At 38.9% G+C, this 19,661-nt stretch overlaps 1 non-coding gene across 1 annotated transcript; it reads right to left on the reverse strand.

The window, feature by feature from the left end:
- Positions 1 to 19,228: 19,228 nt before the first annotated feature.
- LOC136231431 (small nucleolar RNA R71) lies at positions 19,229 to 19,335 on the reverse strand. Its single transcript, XR_010689817.1, has one exon. It is a non-coding gene; the product is annotated as a small nucleolar RNA R71 (small nucleolar RNA).
- Between the last annotated feature and the right edge of the window lie 326 nt (positions 19,336 to 19,661).

The following is a 19,661-nucleotide window of genomic DNA, read 5'->3' on the forward strand; positions in this document are numbered from 1 at the left end:
AATCATGTTAATAGAATCCTCACATATCTATACCCTTGTCTGTTTGTTAAGAAAAGACTGATATATTTTTTTTAACAATCAACGACACATGGTTTTGATTATCCTGATTCAGAATGACAATTGAGGTCAAACCCTAAAGTTTGGTGATTTTATTTGAAGAGAAAATAATTAATAGCTTTTGTAAAATATACCTCAAATTTTAATGAGTTTCAATGTATTTTACCAGCTGTTTCAAAGAGTATATTTAGATTTTGGCTAATTATGCTCATGGCCACTCAACTTTGTTCTTATTCCATTAAGGTCGCTCAATTTCAAAATCTAATTAATGGTCGTCAAAATCAGACCGGAAAAAATAAAAAGAGATTAGAGGTTCAACCGTTATATTTCTTTTCACAATTAAATTTATATTTAGTAAAATATTAACAATATTAGTAAAAATTATACTAATAATAATATTTTTTAATACCAATTCATGTTATTTTCAAATATTAAAATTAATATAATAAACTTAATAAATTTAGAAGTTAATAAAAATATATACTTTTTAAACTAAATATATACGTAAATATAATAAAATAATAGAGTATATATTTTATAATTGAACTTAAATTATATATTTTATTAGAATTTTAATTTTTTATACACAATTAAAGTTTAAACAAATGTCGTTGTGATAGAACAATAGGATTTGATTAAGTCCTATTTAATCGATTTCGGTATCGTAAAATAAATCTGAAAGACGGATCCAACATCCCACAGCTAATATTGATCTGTCTTACGAGTTTAATAGATTTGTTTAGTGCTAGATCAAATGTATAAGATTTTGATATTAAATTTGGATGTAATTTATAATTTCGAATTTATTCATCACTTTCAGCAATCTGTGTATTGGATGGTTAATTATAAACTAAAAATGGATTCGAAATATTCGGTATTTTAACAAGCAGTCAATTGTACAAATTTATTAATCAAACTCTTGCAATGTTTAATTCACGGACATATCTTTTAAGAGATGACATAATGTGAGCCTGTATATCATTTAATTTTATGTTCCCGGATATTAATCTTGAGTGGTGACTCTGACATATCGAATTAGGATAAAAACATAATAAAATTACTAATAATGCATGTACCGGAACGGATCCGTCAAACGGCGTCCTAATTCAACGTTAAATGACGGTGTCCATTGCACTAAACATGTCTTTCGAAGTAAAGGGTACGGCGCTCACACTACATTAGTAAAATATTAAATATCTTAGATATGATTAGTTTTTGGAAGGTTAGATGTGACAGTAAAATAACAGTCATTTTAACTTTTTTTTTTTGCAATGTATAGCTAAAATAAATCTTGCTTAAAATTGTTAGGTTTAAATTTGGATCATTTGATATGTTAGGACTAAATCTGCACGTCACAAAAAATATTATGGTCAAATTTGGCTATTATCCCAATAAGTTATATAGATATGTCTAGAATTCTACCGGACTCGATCGGTCCTAATAAGTTTGTATAGAAAGTGGGACGGTATATAGCCTCTAAATAGTTGGGGTTCTGATAAATTGGAGATTGATACATTTAATTTGATTGGGGATTTGATAAATTATAAATTGTTATACTGTGTAATTATTATAAATTGATGATTTCATTTGGTTAAACAAGATTTTTTTTACATAAATCTTAAACACAATGTTGCTTAATTTTGAAAAGTTTTATATTAGTATTTAAAAAATTGGTTCTTGACCACTCATATTATATAACACGTATATATACGAACAAAATTTGAGCAAGTTCGATTTAGTAAAAAAATATATTTACACATGCATGTGTAAAATCGGTTCCCTTACAAACCGATCATGTATTCGCCACTGTATTTATTTATGCATCAACTTATAAAATGTAATTCCTTAAAAAAATTTATAAAATGTAATAATTTAAATTTTAGTAATTAAATTCTCAAATGTTACATTTTTTGTTTTATTAGTTGACACTTGATGTTTTTTTTTTTTTAATTGTGGTTTTTGATAGGTGACCTGAAAAATTAATATGTTTCGACCGTGTGAATTATAAAAATGAGATATATCCAATATAATATTTAATTGATATATTATCATTTTTTAGATAGAAATTAGAACGAGACAGAATTTAGACGGGGTGAACATCCATAACCCAAGAACTGTCAAACCCGTAATATATTAATAAAAAAAAAGTGTATCAATTTTCTATGTAACACATATATCATTTTAGAAAGTTTTTGTACACAAAACAATTGGAATGATAAACAATAAAGTTTAGTCATCTTTATATGAAATATTTCTCAAAATTTAATGATTTTCAATAAATTTTACCTCACACCATTGGCCACTAATTTTTGGATTTATCGACATTATGATGATTCAATTTCAAACCTATTACACACAAATCAGTTAATGTTGTGTTTAATAACATTCTGACCACTAAAATAAATGATGCCAAATGATCATTCACGATCTTAAAATAAAAAAGTCAAGAAATTAAAAAAAATTAAGAATGACATCTACTATGAGTGCGCGTGATCAATTAATTAGTCCATAAAAGCTAATTCGGTTGGTTAACCATTTAATCGGTTTTTCACTAAATTCGTTTAAACACTAATCAGTTAACGAATTATTTCCGTCGGCTAACCTTTTAAGTCGGTTTCTAACCATTAGTAAATAAAAATAAAAATAATAAAAGAATTTTTATTTTTGTTGTGAGTGGGACGGTAGGTCAATAGCGAGTTGAAGAGATTAACGACGGATAGAGATATGTGCGTGCATTGTGTCTACATGGACTATGGACTGGAGAATGAAGGAGATGCAGAAGAGGTGACAGAAATTGGAAAGAATGAAAGTAAAAATAAGATCCAAAACAACAACAACAACAAAGCCTTAGTCCCGAAACAAATGAAAATAATAATTTGTGGATGGATTTATAAAAGTATTTATTTTTATTGATCAAGATAATATTGGATATTCAACTTATATTTTAATTCGTACAAGAACTAAATCTTATTTCTATTTACTAAATAGATAAATGTAACTAAGTAGGTAATAAATGACTTTCCCTCTACACCTAGTTTCTATCATAGGTTTATTATGGATGATATCTGCAATGGTGCTAATTTTCGTTTTTCTTAATTACTTCCTCTTTGTACGAACACTTTTCTCTTTTATTATATTGGGATCTGACGGTCCTGTTGTTGGGGATCCGACCTAGTCGGGATGTCCGGCTGCTGACCTATCTGAATCTCGGCCTTTATTCAAAAAGCGTACGTAAGAAATTACTTATTAGTATAGTTGGATAATATATAATTATATATATATATATATATAAATAAGTTCATTTTTATGCCTTTTTTAATTTTTAAATTTAACATTCAGTCGGTTTCAGTTAATCGCGGTTTTTAGAATACTGAAACTGTAACCATTATTTTTAAAATTAAAAATCGTACATTAGTTCAACGATTTCGGTTAATCTTATTTCCAGTTTGTTTTCGGTTTGGTTTTTCGATTTTTCTGTTTTCCGGATTTTTTTTTTTTTGCATCCCTAATTTTTAGAGGGGTTTCTTTCTAAATAGTCATTTTCTCTGCAAACCAAACACCACCTAATGTCTTTATAATAAAAAAGTTTAGAATTGAAGTAGTTTAGAATATTATTTCCATTAGCTCTATATTTGAGGATCAACTTATATTAGAGTGGTTAAAATTGAGTGATTTTTATATTGATAAATGCAAAATTGTGTGACTTTTATGTTAGAGTTTAAGATTGAGCGGCTACAATATTAAAAAGAATAAATTGAGTGGAGGTGGGTATAATTTACCCTTTAGAGAATCTACTTCTATACTTTACGGATTTTCAAGATTTCTAAATTAACTAAAAAAATTAGGGTATTCCAAGACTAATAAACTCGATAAATCAATTAATGTCACACGCATGTATTTTATTCTTCTACCAATCTTCACCCAGTTATAGAAAAATTTGATCTCTTTTAGGAATCTCACATTGGAAGCTAAGAGCGAAGAATAGGAAAATGAGATGTATATATGTTGTTATCCCACATTGGAAAAACACAACTTAGTAAAGTTTTTCTAATGATGTATGTCATGGGCACAATTTCTCTAGGCAATTGAACCCCGTGCGGCACTAGCAATGCTATCTCGGATTGCTAGTCAGCCTACCCAAAACCTTGCTAAGTAACTGTGGCAAAGTAAGATTAAATGCACAGCGGAATATTTTTAGTGACAATGACAGAATGTAGCAAAAGATAAGCAAGTGAGGAAGAGAGATTCTTATTGATACAAAGAATAGCTTTACAGCAATAAGAGATACAATTTCAGTGTGTTTTGTACAATGAGCCTAGCCCCTATTTATACTAAAATATGATGATGTTGTGGCTGAGATCATCCAAGTCAGAGTGCCCATAAGTCAACTGTCACCCCCCTGTCCAAGTCAGAATGCCCATAAGCTGATGATGTCAATTCTATATGCCCATCTCTAAGCCCATGTCTCCTTATCTTCTGGCTCAATGATTGTTATCAACAATCCTTGGGAGTTCCTACACCTAGTGGACAGCTTCTAGGAAGCTCCTTGGCTGAGTTGGCTACTAGCGGGCCCGCTATCACAATCAGTAATATTTCTTCCGTGTCAAAAGAGGATCATAGGCTCATACAGCCCCCTTGAGTGTCCCTAAACCATTGGTTCGACTGTTGGATGGTCTAGGTGAGATTGGCGACCCTGTGGTGTGTGGAGCATATTAATGTCTGCCGGAATAGGGTCCCGAGTTGGTATAAGACACACTATAGGGGGAAGCACTCTCTGCCCAGAGTGCCATGCCGCGTTGCCTGTCCGCTATGGGCCCGTTGCCTTACGGATGTTGCCTTGTGTTGGAGTGACTTGACCCGGACATCACATTCTCCCCCACTCCAACGAGCAACGACCCCATTGCTTCTCGGTGGTAATTGTCCAAAATACCCCTACTGTCCCACAAGCTGAGTTCGTGCTCCCAACTTGCCTCACTATTCGGAAGTCCCTTCCACTTGACAAAATACTCGGTATAGCTAGGATGGCTGCCCCTAGCTTTGATTTCCCGATGTCCTAATATTTTGGCCACCTCGTGGTCGTGCTGAGTCGTGATGGCTGTCGGCTGCCTGTGCAACTCGTTCCTGCTCGGATCTTCCTGATCTTTGTAGTATGGCTTGAGATAACTCACGTAGAACACTGGGTGGAGGTCCAAGTGAGATGGTAATTGGACCCTGTAGGCTAGCTTGCCTACCCGTCTTTCCACCGGAAACGGCCCCTCGTAGCGCCGCACTAACCCTTTATACAGCTTGGCAATCCTTCGGCTTTGATGGAGAAGTAACTTCACCATCACCATGTCTCCTTCCTCAAACTCACGATGCCGTCTCTTGGCATCTGCCCATTTCTTCATCTTCTTTGCTGCTTTGGCCAAAGAAGATCGAGCCAGCTCCCGACTCTCTTGCCAACTCTTGGCAAACTTGAATGCTGCTGGATTTAGACTTTTGACCCCAGCACCAATGTCCTGAGGCGTAGTCAGCTACTGCCCTATTACTATCTCGAACGGGCTGGCCCCGGTTGATTTGGTCCTCTGTAAGTTATACGAAAACTGGGCAATGTCGAGCAATTTCGCCTAATTTTTCTAATTGGCACTCACGAAGTGCCGCAAGTATAACTCCAACAATGCATTCACCCGTTCTGTCTGGCCATCTGTTTGCGGGTGAAAACTTATTGAGAAATTCAACTCCGATCCCAAGAACTTGAACAGCTCCGTCCAAAAATGACCTGTGAATCTGGTGTCCCGATCACTCACAATCGTCCTCGGAATGCCCCAATACTTCACAACGTACCTGAAGAACAACCTAGCTGCATCTTCAGCGTTGAATTTTGTATGTACCGAAATAAAGACCCCGTAGTTGCTAAACCGGTCCACTACCACCATGATGTTACTACATGCCTCTGACTTCGGCAGGTAAGTCATAAAATCCTTTGAGATGCTCTCCCACGGCCTCTCTGGTATCGCTAATGGTTGCAACAATCCAACGGGCTTGTTCTGTTCGATTTTGTCCTGCTAGCATACAAGATAAGTTTTCACATACAACTCGATGTCTTCCCGCATCTGCGGCTAGAAGAATGTGCGCTCAATGAGAGATGTTGTTCGGTTCACTCCCGAATGTCCTGCCCATTAAGAGTCATGACACTCTCTGATCACCGTCTTCCTCAGTCCCTACCATTGTGAAACATAGACTCTATTACCTTTGGTGAGAAGTAACCCATCTTCCAACCAGAACATGCAAGTTTCCCCTTCGCGGCCAATTCTCTCAAACTTTTGGCCTATGGATCATGTTCTAGGCCTTCATGGACTGTTGACATCCACGGAAACTCTGGTTGGGAGAGCAATGCAAGCTCCCCCTTTCTGCTCAATGCATTGGCCATCAGATTGGCCTTCCTCGGCTTGTGCTCCAAAGTGAAATCGAATTCGGCCAGAAATGCTTGCCACCTGACCTGTTTCGGTGTGAGATTCTTCTGATTGAGGAAGTAGCTCGTTGCCACATTGTCCGTCTTTACCACAAACTTGGAGCCTAATAAGTAGTGCCTCCAAAGGCATAAACAATGGACCACTGCTGTCATCTCCTTCTCGTGAACTGTGTACCTTCGTTCTACCTCATTCAACTTTGGGCTTTCAAAGGCAATTGGGTGGCCATCCTGCATGATAACTCCCCCAATGGAAAAATCAAAAGCGTCTGTGTGCACTTCGTACGGCTTCCTCCGTCATGGCCTGCTTAAGTTTGCCAAAAGCTGATTGACATTTCTCACTCTAGTTCCACGATCTATCCTTCTTCAGCAAGTCGGTCAGTCGGGCAGCTACTGCTGAGTGCCCCCTTACGAATCTCCGGTAGTAATTGGCTAGGCCCAGGAAAGACCGGACCTCCGTCACTTTCTTTGGCGACTGCCACTCGAGGATCGCCTGAACCTTCGCTCGATCCATCCGGAGCTTGCCTCCTCTAACTATGTGCCCCAAAAACAGTACTTCTGGCTGGGCAAATGCACACTTCTCCTTTTTGACGTACAGCTGGTGCTCCCCGAGCACCCTGAAAACCTACCTCAAGTGTTCTGTGTGTTCCTTTAAGGAACGGTTGTAAATCACAATGTTGTCGAGATAGACGACAACGAACTTGTCCAGGAACGGCCATAATACTTGGTTCATCAGTGTGCAGAAAGTGGAAGGAGCATTTGTGAGGCTGAATGGCATCACCAGAAATTCATACGAACCATACCTCGTGACACATACGGCCTTCGACATGTCTTCATTGGCTACTCGCACCTGGTAGTAACCTGATCTTAAATCCGGCTTGGTGAACCACCTCGCATCCGCAAGTTGGTCGAACAAATTCGCTATGAGTGGGATAGGGTACTTGTTCTTTACTGTCACCTTGTTGAGGGCCATGTAGTCGATGCACATTCTCAATGACCCATCGTGCTTCTTCTGAAATAGCATCGGTGCCCCGTAAGTTGATTTTGATGGCTGAATCTGACCAACCTCCAACATCTCATCTAACTGCTTTCGCAACTCCGTAAGCTCCGGCGGTGCCATCCTGTATGGTACTACCGCAATTGGTGCGCTCCCTGACACCTGTTCAATCTTGTGGTCCACCTCTCTCTTTGATGGTAGCTGCTTCGGAAGCTTCGGTGGCATGATGTCCGCGAACTCATCAAGAACATCTGCTACTGCTGCGAGAATCTCCTTCTCCAAGACCCCCTCGGTTTCTTCCTTGATCGCCACAAGGAACGTTGGTTCATCCTTCTTCAGCCCCTTGGTTACCTGCATCGCAGACAAATGTTTTACTTCCGGAATATTTTCTCGTGCTAATGGAACCATGCATGTGTTGCCTCTCTCCAGGATACACATAGCATCTGCTGACGGGAACGTCGCTGCTTGGTGTTGAGCGATTTCCACAAGTGCACGGTTTTGCTTGTAGTAATAAAATGATATCGATTCCACAGGGAACGTTTTTCAACAAAAAATTATTTAAGTGTAGATTAAATACGACTTGAGGTTTATGTAAATAGATAATCGTTATTTAAACTGGTTTTGAGATTGATAGAATGAGAGTTAGATTGGAATATATAAAATGCTAGAAATCAATTCTGTTTTGAGTATGAATTACAAAACAGAAATGTTTAGTGTTTAAAATAAGAGAATAATGTGTTCGTTTGCATTAAGCAAAAAAAAACAACTTTAAACTTTGTATAAATTATGAAAATATAATAACGTAAACTCCTTCAATTAAAGAGCTTTGAACCGCAGACAATCCTCCTACGGTCGGGTTAGATTGCTACCTTAACCAAATTAATACTTATTTGCATAAGAATTAATTTGCCTAAGTGTTCAACAAAGTTTCCTTGTAAAGATATTGAATTCAACTACGTTTTAATGAAAACACCAGAACTCACTTCGGATCAATTACAGAAGTGCTACATAAAAATTTATTGAATTGCATGAACTTTATTAGATGAAGTATGAATTTGATACAAGTTTACAGAGAACAGAAAGCATGGAAGCATTCAAAACGACATTCAAGTTCCAGGTTGTCAATCCTTTCCTCAAACCTCGTTAGAGTTTGTCAGGCTCCGGGGTCGAATCCGCTACTTAATCTTCTCACTGAATCTTCGGAATAGAGATGGGTCATCAACTACCAAAATGTAAACTAATATAAACTGGTCTTAATCTAAATCTAAATGCTACTGTGTTTGTAATTATTTGATAAACAATGTGTGTACATCATATTGTTTTTTACAAAATCGAACTTCTAACTCTGAATTGCTTGACTCAGAATTTCTGCATTAATTCTGTACTAAATCTTCTCTTCAATATATCTTTCAACTCTGAAATCAACTCTTATTTATAGATGTTGAGGAGTCGAGTCTAAGGGACGTGTCTGCTGCGAAGAGACGTTCTTATCCAATCGAACGGACGTGTTTCTTTGAAAACGAACAAGTGTATGTTGTGCTGCCTGAAAATCTGAACTTACCGAGAATGTAAATTCTCGACCGAGAATGGAGAAACAGTTTTTTCAGCTTTCGAACGAAAGGGGGAAGTGTCTGGGCGATGCATGTCACGACCGAGAATGGAGGATTCTCGGTCGCGACACGGGATGTTTTTCTCCATTTTTGACTTTGTCCTCGTCCTCGTTTCGGTGCGTTTGATTTTCGTCATCTTTGACTCCTTTTGTAGGGTTTTTCCTTCGTTTTTGACCTCTTTTCATTCCTATTTGGATTTTACCAAATATTTAAGTACCTTGCATTAAAGTAACATATTCGAATGTAAAAGTACGCTAAATAGATATAAACAGCACAAATTTATTGAAAATCTGATGTAAATATTAATGATATTTTAGGTATATTTTGGGCTTAACACTTGGGCTTTGTCGAAGAATTCTATCCTAAGGACAACCTTATAATCGTCCATCGGAACCACAGAGAAGTCTAGCTGGCATGTCCACATACCGAGCTTTACAATGACCCCTCTTGCTACGCCAAAAATCACTTTTGGCCTTAAATTGATGGCCTTGAGCCATCCCTTCTCCTGAGCATATTTCACACCTAGGCGGTCTGCTTCTTTAACTTCCAGGAAGTTGTTTGATGCCCCTGTGTCCAAAAGTGCCTTGATGGTACTGCCCCTAATGCCTACTTCCACGAACAGGCGTCCTGTCTGTACTGCCTTGGTCACTTCGACCTTTGCTTGAATGGCACCCAGGATCTGCATCGACCCCATGTGGGTCTCTGGCTCGTCCTTTGTCTGCCTCTGCTCGTCGCAGTTACCCATAGCAGCTATCTTTTTCGTTGGGCAGTCCCTCGCTTTGTGAGGACCTTCACAAAAGAAGCATTTTATCAAAACGCACTTACCCTCCTTTCCTTTATTCTGCTTGGAGGAGTAATTGATGTCTTTCCCCTGCAACTGTCCGGATCCATTCGTCTTAGAAGAGTGTGATTTCTGCCTGTCTCCCCCAATCTTTCCTTTGCCTTTGTCGCAGCCTGACTTACACTTGTCCTTGTCTTGTCGGTTCCCATCTCGCCTGACTTAGACAAGTCCTTACTACCCTGTATTCTTTGGCCCAATTCTGCAACCCCTCTATGAAGAGATAGAAGGCCTCATCCTGCGGATAGTTTGGCAACTCCAAAAAATATTCGAAAACTCCTTGATGTATTCTCGGATCGAACCTCACTATTTGAGATGTCTGAGCCTTTCTCGCTTCTCATACTCCCGAGATTCTGGATAAAATTGGTCCCGAAGTTCCTTCTGAAATTCATCCCAAGTTCGGATGGTGCAAGTCCCCCTATGGATCTCTTGCTCCTTTCGACGCCACCATACCATGGCCATCTCGTTGAGGTAGAGCGGTACAACATCTATCCTCTGGGCATCCTCCGTGATGCCAAGTGCTCGGAAATACTTTTCCAAACTCCACAAGAAATTGTCAATATCTTTGGCGCTCATGGCCTCTGCATATGGCTTCGGCTTCGGCACATCTATTCTTTGTGATCCTGCAATAGATGAACTAGAAATACCGCTGAGAGCGAGTCTGAACACACCCATTTCCCTCTTTGTTTCAGCAAGCTCTGTATTGGTTGCGACTAGCTCGCCAAGAATTCTCTCCACTTCTTGACGCAAGGAAACAACTTCGGCCTCCAGCGTCTTGGTCCGCTCCTTGCTTTCAGTAGCTGCCTTGTTCACCTGAGCAAGCTCTTCTTCCTGCAACTCCTCCACGTCGAGTTCATTAAGTCACTGCTCTGTTTTAGTGAACTTCTCTAGGCCATCGGCTAAAGACATCTCCACTTTGTCTAGCCTGCTGTTGAAATCGGCAAGGACATCCCTGGACCAGGATCGCTCTCTCCTGGTCTTCTTTATCCCCTTAGGATCTGTTTGATCCACAGTCACGTTCAACTCCTCACTGGTTCCAGACATTTTTGATTGGCTGGATGGATTTGGTTCCGTAGTTAAATCTGTTGGTAAAACTAGCTCTGATACTAACTGTCACGGGCACAATTTCTCTAGGCAATTAAACCCCGTGCATCACTAGTAATGATGTCTCGGATTGCTAGTCAGCCTATCCAAAACCTTGGTAAGTAACTGTGGCAAAGCAAGATTAAATGCCCAGCGGAATACTTTTAGTGACAAGGACAGAATGTAGCAAAAAATAAGCAAGTGAGGAAGAGAGATTCTTATTGATACAAAGAATAGCTTTACAGCAATAAGAGATAAAATTTCAGTGTGTTTTGTACAATGATCCTAGCCCCCTATTTATACTAAAATATGTTGATGATGTGGCTGACCTCATCCAAGTCAGAGTGCCCATAAGTCAACTGTCACCCCCCTGTCCAAGTCAGAATGCCCATAAGCTGATGATGTCAATTCTGTATGCCCATCTCTAAGCCCATGTCTCCTTATCTTCTGGCTCAATGATTGTTATCAATAATCCTTGGGAGTTCCTACACCAAGTGGACAGCTTCTAGGAAGCTCCTTGGCTGAGTTGGCTGCTGGTGAGCTCGCTGTCCCTACTGGATGAATCTTACGGGCCCGCACACTTGGCACCTTGCCAATTCTCACAATCAGTAATGTTTCTTCCATGTCAAAAGAGGTTCATAGGCTCATACAACCCCCTTGAGTGTCCCTAAACCATTGGTTCGACTGTTTGATGGTCTAGGTGAGTGATAGGGGCATTTTGTCCCTATGTTTTAGCGTGATTTACGATTTAATTTCGAGCTTAATAGATAAGTTTAATTACAAAAATAGTATGTTTTCAAATAAATTACGAAATAAAAATAAATTTTACGTTTTTAGTTGATTTCTTTAATTTTTGATTAATTTCAGAAAAATAAACATCAAGCAAACTCGGTTCTCGAAGATCGTATTTTTCAGGTACAAAGAAGAAAACACTCAAGCACTCATTCTCGGATACGCGGGGTGTAAAACAAGGCCCGCAGTGCGTAGAACAATGCCCTTCAATACACGGCAGTCAACTGAGCATTCCCACATGGTCAACATTAGTTACGCGGGGCGTAAATCATACTACGCGGAGCGTCTCCTGTGTGAATTGAAGACAAAAGTTCCAGGAACTCACTTACGCGGGGCATAACCCAGACCACGCGGAGCGTACAAGGCATATTTCAAGCAAATAAGTTCCAGGAGCTCAACCACGCGGAGCGTATCCCAGTTTACGTTGGGCGTGGTTGAGTCAACAAGCCTAAATCCGGTCCACGCGGAAGAAATTATCAACGATATGGGCTAATTTGGCACAGACGCGGGGCGTACCTTATGAAACCTGCAAAAATAGTGTGAATTCTTGTTTGTAACTTATGCAATTACGATTTTACCCCTGAACTTGATGTGTATAAATAAGAGTGATTAGCACTCATTTCCTCATTCAGATTTTTATATAACTAAACTTTACCACTTTGAGAGCTTGTTCACTTATTCCGCCAATCTGTCGAAGTTCCGTTCCATCCTCCTCCACCAAGCTCGAGAAGTTCCACCTCCAAGACCTAAGAGACGGCATTGAGTTCGATTAGCTAGTTCCAAGGGCCGATTCTTCCCTTTCTACTTGCTAATTAGCTTGCACTCTTCCTATGTACTAGGCTTAGTTGTATTCACATTTTTCCATTCCACATTTATAATATATGATTTGCAATTCCCGTTTCTCTATACGTGTTGATGTTTACTACATGTTTTGATATTTGTAATTGATTATTGTGTAGGGGGAGTTCGATACCCGGTGCCCTTTGTATGGGTCATCTTTACGGAACCATATAGGCTATGCCCTAACGAGAGTAACATTTTGGAAACCGTAGGAATTGACAAGCCACGGAACTTACGGGCCCTAGTTTCTGATCCCCCATATTAGACATGCCTTGACTAGGAACCACGTAGTCTAAGTACTTCATGGGGTCGACCGAACTACACGTAGTCGTCTTTGCAAGAGTAAACCACCAATTGTATATGTTCGGAGTCTTTGCTTATCATATTTATATCTTATCATAACCCGTAGAGTTTTGGTTATATAAGTCTGTCTCACCATAGTTTAGGAGTAGTTTGTAGTTGTCACCCAAACCAACCTAAAGTATTCACCGCCTAGATAATGAATAGAACTAAGTAGTTTAATACTTGTAGATATAAATCTTGTGGATTCTATACCTGGTCTTAACCGGATTATTACTTGATACGACGGGGTACACTTGCCCCTACGTAGTAGCGTCTAATAGAGTTTTTCATCACCGCACACATCACATTTATCATCACCCACATAGCATCTACACATCCCATTGTCCCACATTATACTATTAGGCGTCACGCATCAAGTTTTTGGCGTCGTTGCAGGGGATTTATACTTTCTTGCAATATTAGACAAAAACGTTTTATTATTAGTCTAAGCATTTGTAAAAATTATCTTCTTTTTGTGAATAATTTATTTTGTTTTTTTCTGTTGTTACTAATGATTTTTTCCATGGTATGATGCCTTATAATCGTCATCTGTGGCACGACCATATGGATGACGAATGTTCGCACCAACAATCAACCTCGGAATCCGATGGGGTAATCTCTATACTTACAGATATTCTTGTAAGATTATCTAACAATGAGGCATATTGCAGGGATTTGGGAGATCAAATCTCTAGATTGAAGTCTCATATCGATTCAACCACGGACGAATCAATTAGAGACGCCAATCCGGTTGGTCAAAATGAAAAGCTCGAGTTAATTGAGCTTTCTCAAGAGGATTCTCCAAATAATGAAGGTTGTCTCAATTGCGAGGAAACGAAAATTCTAATTGATGAGCCGGTTGAGTGTGAACCCATGGAAAAGAATCCAAAACTAGAAGAGTTTGAGGTTCCTTCTAACTCGGAATATTTCACTTTTTTTGAACTACCAAAGGAGTTAAAGAGGGAGCAAACTAAACTCTTCAATAATTTCTTTAAATATAGTTTTTGGTTTTCGTTGAATTTCTTTGAAACTAACAACCCGTTTTGTAGGTACGGATTGTTTATTCAAGAATTTGCAATCCTAAAGTGAATGGAGGCATACACCTAGGAGGAAATTGTGAGTCAAGCTCACCGACTATAAAGTAGCGCTTCTTGGGAGGCAACGCAAGCTCGAATAAGGGAGTTTTCTTTCCCAACTTTTATTTCCCGCATTTCATTTTCCAGCATTGTTTCTCGTTTGTACCGACATTTTTACGCTTTCACTCGTAGCCAATAAAATAATCAAAAGAAAAACAAATCCCTCCTAAAATCCAAAATTCGCGCGGAGCGCGCCTATGGTCAAGCCCCGGGTTGACCAATCTCTGAGTCAATAACAGCTGGAAACATGATTCACGCGGAGCGCGCCCATAGGCACGCCCCGCATATCTAAGTCTCTGCCCACAAAATATAATAAAAGGCATCTCACGTGGAGCGTACTCACCGGTACGCCCCGCGTGAGAACAGACCTATATGGTCCTTTTACTTTGCCTCAATTCTCCTATTTTTATTTTGTTTTTGTTTTCTTTTCTTTTTACTACGTCTTTGGAATAAACGTCTTTTTAATCACGCGGAGGGCCGTGCAACCCCGCACTTACAGTTTGTTTTGCACTTACAAAAACAAAAATAAAAATAAAATAAACAAAAATAATGGAACTAATTTACTGGCTCGAAAATTCCCCGACACACTACCTTCTTCGGAAAATAATTAAAAATTCCGTTATTTATCGTCAAAAGTAAATACGTCGAAACACAAAGGATCAGTTTAATTAGGAAATTTAAGTCTTGATTTTGAAGTTCTGGAATTTATGCAAAGCCAAGATTCGTACTAAACTAAAGCATTGAGTCCTAACCCACAAGTTATCTCTATAATGAAATTTAAAAAGGCAATAAAAATGGGATTATTGAAATTTTTTACGAGAACTTGAAAGTACACAATTTAACCCGAAATTCATGTGAGGTATTTTTGAGCCTAAAAGAGTTCGTACGAGAACATTATTTCTTTCACAACATTTTGAGAGCTTTGACTTCACTCAACTCATAGAGTTTGCATCTAATACCGGATTAAGTACACTTATTTTGGTAAGAAGGGCAATAGATGATCAAACTGACCCACTTAGGCTAATTCTTTTCTTAATTATTTTTCTCGTTTTCATAAACCTTTAGGAAACCCCCTCGAGCCTATTAACCGACTTCTTTGCTAACAGCTTTTTAACATTTAACCCTTTTTCCCTCTTGTTCAAATACCAATAAAATCAACTGCATCGGAACTACCCAAAACAAATCATAGCCTTAGCAAGTAAGCACAATAAATCTTTGAAATCGTTTTTGTGCCGCTCTCAAATAAAATAAAAAAGAAAATAATAATAATAAAGCAAAGAGCAAAAAGACATTCTCGAGCTCCACCCGAGCAATTTCAAGTTATATTTCACGAACTTGCTAAAGCCAAACAAATGAAAAGGTGATGCGATCATTAAAATGGTATTTGGACTCGAGTTTCTGAAAATTAACCACTTACCACTAAAAAGCCACCCACATTACAACCCCCCTCCGGGTTCATTTTTAATATTGTCTAAACCATAATATAGGTGGAAAAACCTGGATGAAAATGCAAACTTGAGGTGACTTTGAGTAAGTACAAAGAAGAGCGTAAAAACACCAAACAACTAAAGGTTTGAGCGTAAGAGTGAAATCCCTTGGTGAGGTACAATCGGGTTCTCAAAATATAATCAATCCCTGTTAATATTGCCTACTAAATTTAATTATAGAGGTTTCGAATAAGTTTTGGTCACTCATTAGCTTTGAAGTCACGCACTTGGTAAAACCAACCGGAGGTTTGTTTCTCAATTGTCTCAATCCCTTGTCTTTCGACTTCTTTTACTTCAGGACAAGTAAAACTTTAAAGTCCGAGGAGGTTGAAGGGGCATTTTGTCCCTATCTTTTAGCGTGATTTATGGTTTAATTTCGAGCTTAATAGATAAGTTTAATTACAAAAATAGTATGTTTTCAAACAAATTACGAAATAAAAATAAATTTTATGTTTTTAGTTGATTTCTTTAGTTTTTGATTAATTTTAGAAAAATAAACAGCAAGCTAACTCGGTTCTCGAAGATCGTATTTTTCAGGTACAAAGAAGAAAACACTCAAACACTCATTCTCGAATACGCGGGGCGTAAAATAAGGCACGCGGTGAATAGAACAATGCCCTTCAATACACGGCAGTCAACTGAGCATTCCAACATGGTCAACATCAGCTACGCGGGGCGTAAATCATACTACGTGGAGCGTCTCCTGTGTGAATTGAAGACAAAAGTTCTAGGAACTCACTTATTCGGGGCGTAACCCAAACCATGCAGAGCGTACAAGGCATATTTCGAGCAAATAAGTTCCAGGAGCTCAACCACGCGGAGAGTATCCCAGTCTATTTGGGGTGTGGTTGAGTCAACAAGCCTAAATCCGGTCCACGTGGAAGAAATTGTCAACGATATGGGCTAATTTGGCACAAACGCGGGGCGTACCACCATCCACATGGGGCGTACCTTGTGAAACCTGCAAAAATAGTGTGAATTCTTGTTTGTAACTTGTGTAATTATGATTTTACCCCCGAGCTTGATGTGTATAAATAAGAGTGATTAGCACTCATTTCCTCATTCAGATTTTTATATAACTAAACTCTACCACTTTGACAGCTTGTTCACTTATTCCGTCACTCTGTCGAAGTTTCGTTCCATCCTCCTCCACCAAGCTCGAGAAGTTCCACCTCCAAGACCTAAGAGACGGCCTTGAGTCCGATTAGCTAGTTCCAAGGGCCGATTCTTCCCTTTCTACTTGCTAATTAGCTTGCACTCTTCCTATGTACTAGGCTTGGTTGTATTCATATTTTTCCATTCCACATTTATAATATATGATTTGCAATTCCCGTTTCTCTATACATGTTTATGTTTACTATTTGTTTTGATATTTGTAATTGATTATTGTGTAGGGGGAGTTCGATACGTGGCGCCCTTTGTACAGGTCATCTTTAGGGAACCATATAGGCGCTGCCCTATGTTGCCGCCCGTTTGCATAGTAAAATCGAGTCATAATTTAGTCCATTTTGTTGTTTTTGTTATCACTTTGGTGTCATTTTGTGTTAATTTCACTTTATTTCGTAATTTCATGCACCGTCACGTAATTTTAATTTAATTCACGAGTTTTCAATTAATTTCTTACACCCTCACACACCCTCACGAGATTGACAATTTACCCAAGTAAGTTACAGGGCAAGAACGAGGGAATGTGACAAGAAAATGCAACAAAATGGTGGTTTTTGGTCAGTCAGGTCCCAACGCAACAGATTCACGAAACAAGCGTTGCAACAGGCTGAGGAAGGGAGCTGTGCCCTGCTCGAAGGCATGTCTCGGCGAGACACACCTATGTCTCGGCGAGACCTCCTGAAATTGGCCTAAAAATGCCAATTTCAGGGGCAGGTCTCGGCGAGACACTCTCCTGTCTCGGCGAGACCTCCACAGCCCGCAACTTGCACCGGGCGGCTCCTCCTTTCAATGCAAGCCCATATCCTTCAGCCATTTGATTTCTCAAGGCCATTAAATGCATTATTTCAGTAATTTGGAGGCTTTCAATCATCAAAATCAGAATCATACCTTGATTGGAGCAAGATTTGGCCTATAAATAGAAGAGATTTGAAGAAGAAAGTTACACCTTTTGCATCCTTAAGCTTAGAAACTCCATTGTTGTTGTAGCCAAGCTTTGGGCATTTGTCATTTCTCTTGTTTTAGTTACTTTTTGTAGTTCTTAAGCACAATTTCTTATTTCAAAGTCATTTCCTTTTAGTTTTGTAAGTTGATTTCACATTTTAATCAAAGTTTGTTCATCTTTCATTTCTTTATCTTCTACTTTCAATGAGTTTCACTTCATTTCACTTTATTTCAAGTTTTGTTTCCCCAATGACCATGAACTAATTCTTCCCTACTAGGGGTGAGGGGAATCTTTCTAATGTTTTGAGTCAAGTTAGAAGTCAATTAGATAAACACCCGAAAGGAATTCGATTTCAAAGAACTAAGAACGTAAACTTAATCCACATTTCAGTTAATCGCTTTTTACTCACCATAGTAACAAGAGGTTGATGGAAAACTACATTCTTAGACTCGATAGCAAGTCCATGTGGTTTCTAGCATTACATTGCTAGGATTTCTCATTGAGCTTAACGCTTTCTTGTCGTATTTAAGTAACCATTGGCCCGGTTAAGTGAATAGGAGTGAAGAAATAGAACGAGGTGGTCTAAGGTCTTAGCACCGAGTTTCTTTTAGAAATCACCATCTTTAAAATCACGAACTTCTCCTCGGTTTCTTATTTCAATTGATTTCATTGGCTCAAACTTAGGAAGTGAACCCGATTCCCTAGTGTTTTACCCCATGGCTTTAACAACAAAAGTTTATTTTTCGTAGCTATAAACAACTCAACCTTCTTTATTTCAATCGTTTAGACTTCATAAACTTGTGGATAGTTAATGATTGTGCGGAATCCCTATGGGATCGATCTTTATACGTGAGTATACTGTATTACTTGGTATGATAGAGTGCACTTGCTCTTAAAAAGCACGTATACATTTTATACGCATCAAGTTTTTGGCGCCGTTACCGGGATTCTAGTTGCGACATTAGCAATAATCAGGTTTGACATTCTAGACACTTTTTCATTTTTTTTATGCTAACGCGGAGCCAATCTTGGCCTATTTTAGTTTTTGATCTAGAAATTGAGCGTACATACCGAAGGAATCGGCGTGAAGGAAGAAACGCCGCCATGGAAGAAAACGGAGAAAGAACAATCATGGATATGCTCACTCCGAATCGCCTCGTGGTCACCTCCAGCATCGTAGAACCGACCATAGCCGCACACAACTTCGAAATCAAACCGGCTATGATCCAACTTATTCAAAATGCCGGGCAATTCGGAGGAGATGCTAGAGAAGACCCAAATGCTCATCTTACCAAATTTATTAAGCATTGTTCTTAGTTCCGTACTAATGGCGTTACAAGTGACGCTGTTAAACTGAAATTATTTTCTTTTTCTCTCAGGGAAGATGCTATTGACTGGTTGGAATCTTTGGATGCCGGATCCATCACAACTTGGGACGATTTAGTAAAAAAGTTTCTTGCTAAATACTTCCCTCCGTCCAAAACAGCCATGTACAAGAATGAGATCAACGCCTTCCGTCAAAAGGAGAGAGAAAGCTTATATGATGCATGGGAGCGTTATCGTCGGTTGTTCAAGAAATGCCCACATCACGGCTTTGAAAAGTGGGAACAAGTAAATATCTTTTATAGTGGTTTATCTTCGAATAACTGTGCCACTATTGATGCAGCCACAGGTGGAAGCTTGTTCCGCAAGAGCCCGGATGATGCTTATGCACTCATCCAAGAACTAGCCGAGAGGAGTTCCCATTGGCCAAGCGAACGGTTCTCCGAGGTAATGGCGGGTATGTATATGTGTGATGCACCACCCCAATCATCTCCTAACCTCGATGAGCTTAATAAGAAAATGGATTTATTGATGGCCAATTTGAGCATGGATAACCAACCCGGAAATCAATTCATGGGTGAAACGGCAAATTTCGTCG

This window comes from Euphorbia lathyris, chromosome 5, assembly GCF_963576675.1.
Source record: "Euphorbia lathyris chromosome 5, ddEupLath1.1, whole genome shotgun sequence".
Classification (NCBI taxonomy): Eukaryota; Viridiplantae; Streptophyta; class Magnoliopsida; order Malpighiales; family Euphorbiaceae; genus Euphorbia; species Euphorbia lathyris.